Raw genomic sequence first — 14,625 nt, forward strand, 5'->3', positions numbered from 1 at the left:
ATGGGGCATTGAATAGAATATTCTAGAAGGTCTTGCCTCAGTAGTGAGGAATAATTATCCCTAAACTGGATATTGCTCTGGACCATAAAATATCACTGGATATTTTATGAATCATAAAAGCAAACCCTGAGAGGATTGAACTGTTTCCAAGTAACCGTATCCTAAAACAAAGCTCAAAAATATTTACAGGAATATAAAAATATCCTGTCCCCAACACAATGAAATTCATAGTATCTGGCATCCAATACAGAAGAGTTCTCACTTGGATACCCATCCTGAGTTCTCTCCACCTCTGCAAGACCTCTGCAAATGAAGTGTGCTCTCCCTTAGTCTCTCAGACTGCCACCAACAGAAATCGAGAAAGCAGCCTACAGCAACCCTTGTTGTCTATGAGAGGCTCTCCTCCAGCCTTCCATATGACCATCAGTCAGGAGTCCAGAGAGCAGTCAAGAGCTCTGTGTGCTCCTGACACCCCTTCCTAACCTTCTGTGATAGATAATTTTACACGTCAACTTGACTGCATCATGGGATGTCTAGATAGCTGGTCAAACATTACTTCTGGATGTGTCTGTGAGGGTGTTTCTTGAAGAGAATAGCATTTGAATCTGTAGTCTGCGTAGAGCAGGTGGCCCTCTCAAATGTGTCTGGGCTTCAGTCTGAATAGAACAAAAGGGCAGAGGAAAGTTGACTTTGCTCTCTGCCTGACTGCTTGAGCTGGGACAGAGATTTGTCCTCATTGCTCCCAGTACTCAGGCCTTCCAGCTACACCACTGGCTTTCCTGGGGCTCCAGTTTGCATACAGCAGATTATAGGACTTCTCAGCTTCCACAATCAAATGAGTTAAACCTTATAATAAATCTTGTGTGTGTGTGTGTGTGTGTGTGTGTGTCTGGTATAGATAGAAAGATAGATACGTAAATAGATAGATGATAGATAGACAGACATAAAAATAAAATAGGATATATCCTATTGGTTCTGTTTCTCTTGAAAACCTTGGGCGAATACATCTTGTCTGCCTTCAACATTCCAGCTTTACCACCATTGTCTGCTTTGAGACCATCAGAACTTATCTCATTAGTCCCTTTTTATATCAGTCACCGCAAGAGGCCCAAGGTGTCCTGGTTATTCATCAGCCCTTAGACTCTCATCCCCATGTGGCTCAGATGTCCCCTTTTTTGGTGAGGCCTTCCTAACTATGCTAATTCACATGCAATCCAACCCCTCTACACCCTGAGCCCCTTTCCCTATTTTATTTTTTTCCATGGCACTTACCCCAACTGAATATACTATATATCACTTATTGACTTGCCCACTAGAATACGAGCTCCATAAGGGCAGGGAATTGTACCCGTTCACTGCTGCATGCCCAGTGTTTAGAACAGTGCTGGGTACATAGTAAGCAGTCAGTAATTATTTGAGGAATGAGGGACACATGCTGTGTCAGCATTTAACGGGCATATCTATGAGTTCCTTCTTCAGAAAAGGCGGGCCCTAGTTTCTGAATGTAACCTGATGCTCAGTGAATTGCTCACGGGGTGCTTTTTGGCCAAGCATTTTACACCATCTCAAGGATCATGTGTAAGCTGCGTCTGAGCACTCACCCAGATCCGCCCCCACCACTGAAGTCTCCTAGAGGTCCCAAAAGGCGGGACTGTCCCGTGGCCAAGAACGTGCTCCCAGATCTGTGACTCCTGCAGTTCCCCTGGCTCCGTAAGTGGCACCACTTTTCACCCAGATGCTTGGTCTAAACACTAGGAATTACCTGTGATCTCTCTCTGACTGCTCACATTGGGTCCATCTCCAAAACCACTCAGAACCAGAATACTTTCCACCATGCCAGGGCCGCTGTCTCCCTGAAGCGGCCTGAGATCTGCTGCTTCTACGTCTGCTCTTGACCCCTACTGTTCATTCCCACAGAACAGAGATCTTTCCGTTTGTTTACTTCTTGTATTTCAAAAACTGTTTTTGTGACTTAGGAAATTGATAAAGTGGAGTACTTGATGAATAAGAGTATGATAGAATAGAATAAATAGAATAGAATAGAATACGATCCAAATGTGAATAGGTACTGAGAAAATAGAATAGATAATAATAGAATAGATAGAATAGAATAATACGAATAATACAAAATAGAATAAATAATACGATCCAAATGTGAAATAGGTACTGAGAAAAAAGCCTAGAAGGAAACACGTGGGTATTTTAAGTGTAATTCTCTGAGTGGCAGGATTATGGTTTGAATTTCTTTCTTTATGCTATTTAGTATTTCACAAATACTCTACAGTGAGTATGTATAGTTGCTGAGAAAACAGTAAGAAAAATGCTGAGTGACCAGTGAGGCAGCACTAATGTAGGTCAGATTTATTTAATAGATTTAGAATTGTTAATTTATGAATGTAACGAAATTTGGAGTCTGCTCATTTTGTAGATCTCCTCGTGCATCCCAGTCACTGTGCTACTAGGCGCTTTTCCCATACTTTATTTCTGTGGAAAGGGAGCCTTCTTCAAAGAGGCTAAGTGGTTTGCCCAAAGTCACTTAGCTGATAAGAGACATGGCAGATGCTAACGAGGTCTCCAGACCAGACATCCAGGCTCTACTCACTACCCCACTTTCTCTTCTCTTACCCAAAGGCTGGGGTCCAGGGCAGACACGGCTGGCGAATGACTGGGTCAAAGATGGCAGGATTGAGGTTATCAGCCTAACTAAGGGGGTGAAATGGTTTGGTGAAGACACTGTCAGTCAACGTAAATCAAGTGACTAGAGCATCGTTTTACAGGCATACTTGAACTTGGAACTTATTAGCAACATGGATTTAATGTCCCCTGTAAAAGCGGCATAAAGGTAAACCTTTATTTGTTCTGCTTCCTCGCGCTATAAAAACAGAGCTCACGCTCTGGGAGTTGATGAGTCTGGAAAAAGGGGTGGGGCTAGACGCTGGCATCTCCACATAAGTCCTGACCTATTGAGGAGAGAGGGGAGGAGCTGGGGGGGGGGCGGTGAGAAGGGGCAACTGTGGTTTCCCTTAGTGGTCCTGAGAGACTAATCTTGTAATAAAAAAACCCGCTTCCCATTACACTCAGAATAACACCCACATGCTCTGCACCCAAGGTCCATGCTTCTTACGTGGCCCACCTTCTTTCTTCTCTTTGTCCAGAGCTCTCAGTCCCTGGGCTCTGGGCTCACCAGCCTCTGTGCTTCTGGAACTTTCCGGTATTCTGGCAGGGTCTTCACTGACTCCTCTGCTGCCCCGTTGCTTCTCCTTCATGCCGGTGCTCTGTAGGCTCCCTCTCGTCCTTCAGATTTCAGCTGAAATATACACTTGAGGAGAGGCCTTCCCTGGTGACTTCATGTGAGAGACCCCACTCCACATCACAATCACTCTCTGTGCCCTTAACCCCAATCTTTTTTATAAGCAGAACTTTTAACTGATATAATTTCAAATTCAAAGAATGTGCAAAGAATATATGGAAAAAATAGGTAAGTTGTGAAGCATGATAACATAATAAACACTTATGAACCCACCAATCAATTTAAGATCTAGAATATTAACAATACCTGATTTTTTTTTAAGTTTATGTATTTATTTCTGAGAGGGAGAGAGAGAGCACATGAGCAGGGCAGGGGCAGAGAGAGAGAGGGGGGGGGTACAGAGGATCCGAAGCAGGCTCCTTGCTGACAGCAGAGAGCCAAATGTGGGGCTCAAACCCATGAACCATGAGATCATGGCCTGAGTTGAAGGCAAACACTTAACCAACTGAGCCACCCGGGCACCCCCACAATACCTGATTATTTTCTGCATAGCACTTATCAACTATCTAAAACTATATTGTGTACTTATTTCTGTATTTATTTTCTTTCGTATCTACTGGAAGGTGAGGTCCGATGCCTGTCTTGTTGATTGCTATATCCCAGAGCTTAGAATGGTGCCTAGAAAATAAATATTTGAGAATGGATGAGCAACGAGGGTGAGGCAGAGAGGTCAGAGGAGTGGGACGTTACTGTCAGTGGTGAGGGGCGGCCTGTACTGTCTCCATGCAGAGATCCACAAGCCCACCAGACACAGCCCACCCCCCATTTCTCCGAAGGCTAGTCACATAATGTAAGGTGTAATGTCTAGCTATGTAGACAAAGGCATGCGAGGCCAGTTATTTTGCCAGTTTGAGACTCCATTCCCGTCTCTGATAAAATGGACCGTAATAGCTACTTGCGGGATGCCTGGGGTAGAGACACAAACATTCTCACCTCCCTCTGTAATACCTGAGAGAGCAGGGCCACGGAGGTACAGACAGCTGCTGGCAGCAGGCAGCTTCAGACCTGGAGACTGACAGGCAGACAGACAGACAGACAGATAGACTCTGGGTGGGCAGAACTGTGGCAGACAGACACCCAGGCCACCCGGGAAGCAGTGGAAAGCCTCTCCTGCCCTCTAAAGGGCCCGCTGCATGTGCTTTGAGCCCTGCACTGATGCCCGAGGCCAGGCGCAGACCCCTAGAGTGGTGGGATGGCTGGGCCTTGAACTGCCTGCTGGCAGGGATCATACAGGGTCTTGGTGCCCGAGTGGAGGATGCATCATAACTGAAAAGAACAATGAAATCTCTTTTCTCTTCAGTGTATCAGGGGAAAACTTCAGTCGAGCCTCGGTTTTTCCCCCCCAGTGCAAGTGTCCTGATTAAGCCAGTCTGTACTAAAATTATATCCAGAGGAACCAGGCCCTCAGGACAGTCTTCAATGTCTTCCTTTGCCTGGCAGGCTAATTAATTAATTCAACCAGCAGTCACCAAGCGACTAGTATGTGCCGGGAGGCCTTTTGCGGGGCCAGGGTGAGGAGGGGTAAATGCACGGGGGCAGAATGGCGCAGTCAGTATTCTACCCGGGGAAAGTGGAAGCTGGGGGGTGGTGGGGGGCGTGGGGAGGAGGGTGCAGCCGGCTCTGCGAGGGCCAGGTGGAGTGACAGCAAGCTGCTCCTTGCAGAAGGGGGCTTTTGCATTGCGCCTGACGGATGATGGAGGCACAGGCCCACCCACGGATGGTGGAAAGCAGTACATATGTGGGCATGGGTGCAGCAGGGAATCATTTCAGAGACATGGGCTGCAGCCACATGTTGAAGGCCTTGCTCACTGGGTCCTGAAGGCAGTGGAGCAACACGATCAGGTTTGTGCCTCAGACAACCCTCGCAGGGAACAGCTACTCCTCTGCCTCTCCCACCTTCACTCACCCTTCAGCTGATCAGAACATGTCCCGTTTCCTTTGGGGACTCGCCCCGCCCCCACTCTCAGCTCACGTGGTTCCTTCTGGTTCCTGAGTCCTGCCTATGATTCAGGCCTGGCCCATCAGTGTATTTCATTATTTTATCCCGAGGGATCGATTCAGAGCTGGGCAGATTCTCCCGGGGGTCCGGTGAGACCCCGTTCGTGGACAGTCATTGGCTCTGTTGGGGAGAAGTCTCCTGTCTGCCAGTCTTGAAGCAGGAAGCCTGCCAACCCGTGGCTGTGGGTGGGGCCACCAGTGGGAGAGGACCGGCTTGAGAACGACACCGGCACAAGGGGAAGCAGAATGAAGACCTGGGTTGATCAATGATGCCTCCATGCTCTCCCTGCCCATCCTGAGGATCCCGTCAGACCCATGGCAGGAGCAGGTCCCGTACTTCTGAAACCACCTAATGGGTAGAAACGGGCTTTTTTTCCCCTGCTCTGTCTACCGGACACTGACCTTCTTTTTTTTTTTTTTTTTGAAGTTTTATTTATTTATTTTTAAGAGCAAGAGAGCGTGCGCAAGTGGGGCGGGGCAGAGAGAGAGAGAGAGAGAGAGAGAATTCCAAGCAGGCTCTGCACTGTCCGTGCAGAGCCTACCATGGGGCTCAGACTCATGAACTGTGAGATCACGGTGTGAGCCTGAATCAAGAGTCTCATGCTAAACCAACTGAGCCACCCACGCACCCCGGGGGACTGACCTTCTTGTATGACTCTGGTTCCATAAGGACTGTGAAAACAAACCCCTCTGAAAACAAATGGGCCATTCGGGAGGGATTTCCAGTTCCTGTAATCATTCATTCATTCATTCATTCCACAAGTATTTGAGATTCTACTTTATGCCACACTCTGCGATAAGCCTATAATTGTGAGCAAAATAAACATAGGCCCTGTTCTCATGGAGTTTGCAGCCTATTAAAAAAGACAGATGATAGGGGCGCCTGGGTGGCTCAGCCGGTTAAGCCTCCTACTTCGGCTCAGGTCATGATCTCACGGTTCGTGAGTTCCAGCCCCTCATTGGGCTCTGTGCTGACAACTGAAAGCCTGGAGCCTGCTTCGAATTCTGTCTCCCTCTCTCTGCGCTCCTCCTCTGCTCACGCTGTCTCTCTCAAAACTAAATAAACATCAAAAAATTTTAGATAAGACAGATGATAAAATACGTAATTAGAATGAATATGTAGTTAAAATTTGTGAAAAGTATCACGAAGGAAAAGTACAGGTAGCTATGAAATGTCTTCTGGGGTATCTGATCTTACGGGGGCAGGATGGGTAGGGATCGGGGGAGTTTTCTTTAGGAACCAACAAATGAAATAGGAGCAAAAAAGAGGTGTAGGAGTTGGCTGGGTGAAGGACTGGGAGCAAGAAACTTTCCAGGCAGAGGGAAGAGCGTGTTCAAAGGCCCTGGTGTTCTGTCAGCCATCTTGGAGAGCTTCCTCATCCCCACAGGCCCCCCTGGGTGGGAAACGGGGAGGGGAGGGTGGAAAAGGTGGCCTAGGAATCCAGACTTGGCTTTGCTTGGCCCTTGGACACAAATGCAGCATAGATAACTGCCTTCCTTCACTCCTTCATCTCTCAGTCCCAGGGCACTTTCACTCTTTCTTCCTTAAAGAAAGTCCCTGTGCAAGTATCTTGCATTGGCAATGGTAAGGGGAGGAGGCGCATGGCTAGCCTGCCTCGACCTCCGTCCTTTCCTCATTTCTTCCACAGCAAGAAGGTTTCAATTGGGCTTATTCAGTTACTATAACTTAAGATTATAGTGATGATTCACTGCTTTTTTTTTTTTCGATTTGGAAATCATGCTGGATATTTAATCTCAAAGCTTTGTTGAAATAACAGACACACAGAAGTTTAAAAGTAGACGTTACATGACACTGAAAACATAAGCAGAAAAAGAAAAAAGTGGATAAATTGACTTCATCGAATTTCATCGAAATTTAAATTTTTTGTGCTGCAAACAATACCATCAAGAAAGGGAATAAAGAGGGGTGCCTGGGTGGCTCAGTCGGTTAAGCGTCTGACTTCAGCTCAGGTCATGATCTTGAAGTCCGTGAGTTCGAGCTCCACATCAGGTTCTGTGCTGACAGCTCAGAGCCTGGAGCCTGGCTCAGATTCTGTGTCTCCCTTTCTCTGCCCTCCCCTGCTTGTTCTCTCTCACTCTCCCTCTCTCAAAGAATAAATAAACATTTAAAAATATTGAAAGAAAGAGAAAGAAAGAAAAGAAAGAAAGAAAGAAAGAAAGAAAGAAAGAAAGAAAGAAAGAAAAAGAAAAGGAAGGAAGGAAGAAAAAAGAGAAAAAAAGACAAGTCGAAGAACGGGAGAAAAATATTTGAAAATCATATATTGGATAAGGGGCTTGTATCCAAAATATATAAAGAACTCTCAGCTCATCATAAAAAGAGAAAGGCCACAGGGGCGCCTGGGTGGCTCGGTCGGTTAAGCGTCCAACTTCGGCTCAGGTCATGATCTCGAGGTTCTTGAGTTCAAGCCCCGCGTCGGGCTCTGTGCTGACAGCTCGGAGCCTGGAGCCTGTTTCCGATTCTGTGTCTCCCTCTCTCTCTCTGACCCTCCCCCGTTCATGCTCTGTCTCTCTCTGTCTCAAAAATAAATAAATGTTTAAAAAAAAAAAAAAAAGAGAAAGGCCACAATCTAAAATGGGGCAGAGGATTTGAATAGACATTTTGGCAAGATCTAGAGATGGCCAATAAGCACATGAAAAGATGGGCAACATCATTAGTCATTAGGGAAATGCAATCAAGGCTCTAAGGAGTGATCACTTCACATCTACTAGGATGACTTTAAGCAAAAAGATAGCAAGTGTTGGTGAGGGCGTGGACAAGTTGGAACACTCGAACACTGCTGGTGGGGATGTAAAATGCTGCCGCTGCTTTGAAAAACGGTGTGGCGGTTCCTCCAAACGCTAAACACAGAGCTACTATACGAGTCAGCCGTTCCTTTCCCAGGTACGTACCTAAGAGAAAGGAAGACGCAGGTCTACACAGAAACTTGTATTCTAATGTTCACAGCAGCATCGTTCATAAGAGCCAAAAGGTGGAAATAACCCAATGTCTACTAACTGATGATGAAATGAATACAGTTTGCTTTCTCTATGAAATGGAGTATTATTTAGCAATGAAAAGAAAGGCAATATTGATACATGCTACAACGTGAGCCCTGAAAGCACTATGTTGAGTAAAAGAAGCCAACACATTCAATGATTCCGTTTATATGAAATGTCCAGAAGACACAAATCTCTAGAGACAAAAAGACTCCTGGTTGCTTATGGTGGGTTGATGGGAGTGAATGGGAGTGACTGCTTATGGCTATGGAGTTTCTTTTAGGTGGAATGAAACTGTTCTAAAATTAGATGCAGCAATGGTTATACAACCCTTTGAATATACTAAAAAACACTGAACTTTAAGTGGGTGAATTTTACAGTACATGAGTTTGTGCTTTTTTTTTTAAGTAGGTTAACGATCTCAAGTAGATCAATCAATATTGTCAGAGCCTGCGGTTGAAGTAAATTTTACCCGGATTCTGGCACAAGACACAGGTCAGTCAGAGAAAACCTCCCCAGGGGAAAAGTGTAGCGATAATAATGGTCACATTATTCACAGTGGTAACTGAAATTGATATGACCTTTATGGTTAGCAAAGAACGTCTGCATTTGCTTGATTAAATCCTTTCACTCACATGAATCACGGGAGGGAGGCATCATCACACATATCTGACACCCAAGGGAACTGTGGTTCAGGGGGTTTAGGAACAGGTCAGATCATATGGGTAGTAAATTCTGGGGCTTGGGGCAGAGCCCTGGTCCACCTGCCCCAGATCTCATGTCACTTCCCTAAGCCTGGGAGGGCAGAGGCCATGCTCTGTCTTTTTACAATAGTAGCCCAGTGCCTGGCAGGATGAATACATGAATGAATGAATGAGTAATAACTTACTTCTCTTTAGACTCTGTGACCATGTAATGCAAAGTGTGTTTCCATCTCCTCCTAGGAAAAGGAGACCAAGAAAGACAAGCTACAGGGGCCATCCTCGGAACACAACTTCGCAAAGTGCTGGCTGGCAGCCTGGTCTCCAGAAGTCACGCTGACTTTATCCTTTTATGGGTATAGAGAACAATCCTTTTATGGATTGCCTCAGCCCCACTCCCCACGTCCTGCCATCTTGAATTCCTGGTCAGCATTTGCCCTCCAGAGAAAGGTTGAACCTCCCAAGGCTGAGGTAACCCATAGGTGGTCTGTGCTGTCCAGAAGATGGCGTGGGGTCCCACAAAGGAGGTACGATCTCACACAGCCAAAGGAGTCTTTATGGATGAAACCTGAACGGGACAGAGAGAGCTTTGACCTTCTGCCTAACACGTTGAGTCAGCTGGTAGTTGAGTTCAGTTGGTCTCAGATGTCAAGTAGGAGACGAAGCAAAGATGTTCGGCTTGCTGAAGTTTTCCTTTCTCCATGGACCAGATGTTCTTCTTTTGGAAAGAGCCTTGGATTTGGAATCGCAAAAACCTGGATTTAAACCCTTTTCTGTCATTTGCCCTAGCGACCTCCCTAAGCCCAATGCCCTCGCCTAACCAGTGAAAATCTCACAGTCCCCAGCTGGTAAATGGCAGAGCTTGGATTTGAATCCAGGACTCTTGACTCCACCTCCACCTGCGGTCGAATGACAGATGGCAAAGAGATGTCTAAACTGCACGCAAAAGGGCAGGCTGTGGTAAATGTGAACACCTCCTCCCGGTGGCTGAAAGCCAGGAAGGAGTGAGAGAGCAGATTGAGAGAGCAGACGCTAATGTTCTCCCATTAATCAAGGCAGAGTGTGTGCTCTGTGCCCTTAAGAGGGCTTAGGACTTGGAATTGCTTCTGCTTCACAGCCGGTCTCTGGCACAGCCTGGGCTAGAGCCCTGGGGGTACTGGAGACACTGCCCAGATACGTGTCTGCTCACCTACACCCTCGGCCTGACTCCTTTCATGGCCCTTCCATTTCACAACCGTCACTGTGTCCGGGCCACACCCAGAAGGAATGGGATACACATCCCGCCAGTCTGGGTTATCTAGGTCTAAAACATACTTTGTTTCTTTGGTGATTCCATCTGGAAGTCCCCATGGAACTGAATGACTGACTCTCTTCCTTTAGCTTTAATCAAAGGGACGGCCGCTCCTACCCGTCCAAGGATGGGAGTTTCCATGAGATTTTCAGGGTCAGAGGCAAGGGCCCGGATTTTTGAATCAGACAGCCCCCTATTTAATCCTGGTCTCTGGTTATTTCTGTTGGACCTTCAGTCATGCCACTTGACCTCTCTATACTTCATTTTATCTTTCCTATGAAGTGAGGCAATCATCCCTTCGTCTAGGGCTGTGAGGACTCCACCAGGTAGCGTAGTGATGTGGTTGGTGCTGAGCAGACCTCAGAAACCAGAAAGTTCTCTCTCCTTCCCGATTCTGTCTCTTCTCTTGACAGTAGAGTAGATCCACTCAAAGAAGGAAGTAGACTCCACCTGGAACCTGGGGCGGTTTGATCAGACCTCCACTGAGTCCTCAGGTGTATGTGGGGGAGGATTAACGATCTTAGACAAGTCTTCCCGGGAGGAGAGGGGCTGGGAAATATTGGAGGTATTGAAGGCAAGGAGAGAAAAGACCAGATGGGGATGTGCTAAGTACAGTAATAAGCAGTAATAGTGATAGAGTGCCTCATTTAATTGAACACTTACTATGTGCCAACATTGTACTTGGAAATTTACATGTGTTTCTTAATCCTCCTCTCGTCATCCCCATTTCACAGATGAAGCAACCAGCTGACAAGCGTCTGGATACGCCAGCAACTGCGACTTGAGACTACATGTCACCCAGTGCTCTGGGGAAGGGTGGGAGACGTAGAGGTGGTGGTAACTCAGGCTGGCCTGGAGGTCCCTGCCCCGGGGGAGGCTCAAGTCCTCCGTGGTTTGTGACCCAGCCTGGGCGAGGCAGGAAGTATGGGGCCTCCTCAGGCAGAGGGCCTGTCTCCCCAGTTCAAACGTGAGCACCTCCAAATCAGGGCCCCGTCTGCCTGCTCCCTCTGGTAGGGGCACAATCTGTGTTTAATGGAAGCAAGAAACACTACCGTTTTCCCCTTTTCCTTGTGGGGTCGCCCTGTGTGGAATGACGTCTTTGACAACATAGAGCTTGTCACGGTTGACAAACCACTTTCCTATCCGTTATTCTGGAGACCACCTGCCACCAGGAAGTCTCTCCTCCTCCCCACTGCTGACACCTAAGTGGTCACCAAGTCTGGCCAATTCTTCCCTTTATAGTCGAACTCGTCTGTCCTTCTGCACCTTCCCCACTGCCATCACCTAGATGCAGGTCTCTGTCGCTTCCTCCCACGACGGCTCCGTACCTGCCCTCCTCACTTCCCAGCTTGCCCTGTGCTAAGCCCCCTTTCTATCCAAGAGTCAGAGAGATCTCTCTATCTCTCTTTTTTTAAGTGCATTCATTTATTTTGAGAGAGAGAGAGAGCGCACAAGCCAGGGAGGGGCAAAGAGAGAGGGAGAGAGAGAATCCCAAGCAGGCTCTGCGCTTTCAGGGCAGAGCCTGATGCAGAGCTCGAACTCATGAACCGTGAGATTATGACCTGAGCTGAAACCAAGAGTCAGATGCTTAACCGACTGCGCCCCCCAGGTGGCCCCAGAGAGATGGCTCTTAAATAAAACTCTGCTCATTTCTCTCCTGTTGCCTTAGCACCAAGTCAGCCCCTGCACAGGACCTGAGCCACCTCCCCCCCCCCCCAATCCTGTCCTTATCTCCTCAGACCCACTTGTCCTCCCCCTGCCTGCCTGGCCAGCGGTGACCCGTGAGGCCACGTGCCTGAATCACCTGGCAGGGGAAACAGGGACCTGGAGGCACATTTCATCCCTCCCTTCATGTCATCCCCTTGTCCACACACGCACGTCTGTCCCGCCTGGTGATGTCACGGGCCCGGGTACATGTGCAGTAGCTCGCACCAGGGCTCTGAGGCGGGGGCGGGGTGCGGAGTGATGAATGCCCCGTCTCACTTCGGAGAGATGATGACAGCACGGAGGAAGGTGAGGCAAGACTTGGCACAAGGCACAGTGGGGATGCAGAATCCCCAGAGCCTCCTGACTGAGAAATACGAACACGCAAACTTGGGTAAATAATGTCACTCTTAGCTACCATAGCACTTGCTAAAGAAGATACTTACGTGGTACTCTCCTCATGCTGGACACCGTTGTAAGCAGCCTACGTGCACTTATTTGATGTATCTGATGAGTTATCCTCACGACAACTCACTTTACAGACAAGAAAAACAAAAACAAAAAACCTGAGGCACAGAGAAGTTAAGTAACTTTCCTAAAGCAACACAGCTTGTAAGTAGTAAAGCCAAGATTTGGCTCCTGAGTCTGTGCTCTTAACCCCCATGCTCTTCTGTCAGCCTGTAAAAGTCAGGCCTGCCCCCCTGCCCCGGGGGAGCGCTGTCCTCCTACGGCCCCTCACTCACCCGGGCGTGACAAGTGTCCGTAGAATCTCCAGCCCAGAGGCCTCACCTCGCTCTGCTGTCATTTATTATTTCATCGCTGTGAGGCCTCATCCTATTTCTCAGCTGGGTTTTGATCTCCGCATCCCCGGGGGGAGCAAACTGAAAGAAGATTCCTGTGAGGCCCCGCACCGCAGCATTCCCAGGAATCAAAACGGAGGGCATCTATCCGCGGAAACAATCCTGTAGGAGAAGGGTCGGTCTGAGGGTGCCCCGGGGGGCACTCCCCAGGCCTCGGTGGGCACACTGGGTCCGCGGCGCCACAGGGGCAGATGTCATCCTGTGAGCCATCGGTTGTGGGCAGTGTTGAGTCCACAGAAAGAGAAGTGAAGGAGTGAGGAGTTGATAGGAGCAAAGACGAGCCTTGGGGAAGGCCTGGTCGGAGGGGATGAGATAAAGAGCAGGGGTGGGGGGAGGAGAGGGACAGAAAAAAGTGACAGGAGGAGCACACGCACGAAGCAAGAACTCCTATTTGTGCATCATTTTCTCTTATCCCTTATCACACCTACACACACACACACACACAACACAACCTCCCAGTCCAGTGCTGGAAGCAGGTGAGGTACAATTAGTACCACCAGTTTCCGGATGTGAAAACTGAAAACAGCACAGGCTAGTGCCCCGCCCCCCCCAACACCGCACCACCACCCCCGCCCCGTGTGGCAGGTGGTAGCTAGCACCCTTCCCCACCCCCACCCCCCACCGTCCGGGAGCTTGTATCCCTCACGCAAGCCACCACGGGAGAGGAAGCAAGGGGGCCACCTGTCACATGTGCCCTTGATCCAAGCAGGAGGCACATCTGGGCCATGGAAGGAGCAGGCCCGGTGGGAGTGGGGCTCCAAATGGAGGTGTGGGTCGGGTGAGGGGTGGTGGGGGAGGGGGTACGGAGCAGGTGGAGGAAGCCAGCATACACCCTAGTTGGAGAAACTGGTTCTGGGGAAGGAGAAGCAGGGGGCCCTGGGAGGGGGTTGTGCCCTCTCTCTCTCCCCCTGGTCTCTCCCTCCTCTGGCACTTATGGTCTGCCCGCCCCTCACTGTCTCCCCGCCTGCACCACCCCCTTCTCGTTCCCCATTTGAAAAGCAGGAGGGCAGACATGTTTTCTTCCTTTCTCTTTGAAGAAGAAAAACCGTCTCTCCAAGGGGGATGCTTTTTAAAATCTTTTTTTTTTTTTTTCAACGTTTATTTATTTTTGGGACAGAGAGAGACAGAGCATGAACGGGGGAGGGGCAGAGAGAGAGGGAGACACAGAATCGGAAACAGGCTCCAGGCTCTGAGCCATCAGCCCAGAGCCCGACGCGGGGCTCGAACTCACGGACCGCGAGATCGTGACCTGGCTGAAGTCGGACGCTTAACCGACTGCGCCACCCAGGCGCCCCGGGGGATGCTTTTTAAACATCATCCTTGATGGATTCTGTGGGCAAACTAGTGTCTCCCAAGAGAGAAGAGACGGGCTCGCCATCTCTGTGTGAAGGTGCCAGAAACAGTTTCTGAATGAGACAGAAGGGAGACTCTTTCTCACTTTTCCTCCGAGTGACACAGACACCCGTGGGCTCTTCCCCACGATGAGATCACCCAGCATGCCCGGCAAGGTGCTAAAAAATAATTGCCCTCAGCGAAGACATACAAATAAATCATTCTGCCTGGCAGAGAAAAAAATGTGAGCGTTGTCAACAAAACAGGCAGGCAGAGCATTTCTCCAGCTCCTGGGCTCTGAGGACAGACCCACCCCATGCCCCCGGGGCCAGGAGGCATGCTGCTGCCGGCCGACCCTCACGACAGTCCCCTGGGCCCCCAGCTCACTCTGGGAGCAGAAGTGGAAGTCACTGCACAGCTTTCCTCCCAGAA

The 14,625-nt window shown here is 48.9% G+C and overlaps 1 long non-coding RNA gene across 2 annotated transcripts in view; it reads left to right on the forward strand.

Annotated features, from left to right (window-relative positions):
- Window positions 1-11,776, forward strand: part of LOC123601395 — a 28,834-nt gene extending 17,058 nt beyond the window's left edge. Inside the window, exons 3-5 of one of the 2 annotated variants that reach the window (XR_006714083.1) lie at window positions 8,717-8,800; window positions 9,250-9,854; window positions 11,032-11,776. This is a non-coding gene — a long non-coding RNA (uncharacterized LOC123601395). The remainder of the gene's footprint in view (window positions 1-8,716; window positions 8,801-9,249; window positions 9,855-11,031) is intronic. The other variant, XR_006714084.1, reaches the window with a different exon arrangement.
- The last annotated feature ends 2,849 nt before the right edge of the window (window positions 11,777-14,625 follow it).

This window comes from Leopardus geoffroyi, chromosome D1 (genome assembly GCF_018350155.1).
Source record: "Leopardus geoffroyi isolate Oge1 chromosome D1, O.geoffroyi_Oge1_pat1.0, whole genome shotgun sequence".
Classification (NCBI taxonomy): domain Eukaryota; kingdom Metazoa; phylum Chordata; class Mammalia; order Carnivora; family Felidae; genus Leopardus; species Leopardus geoffroyi.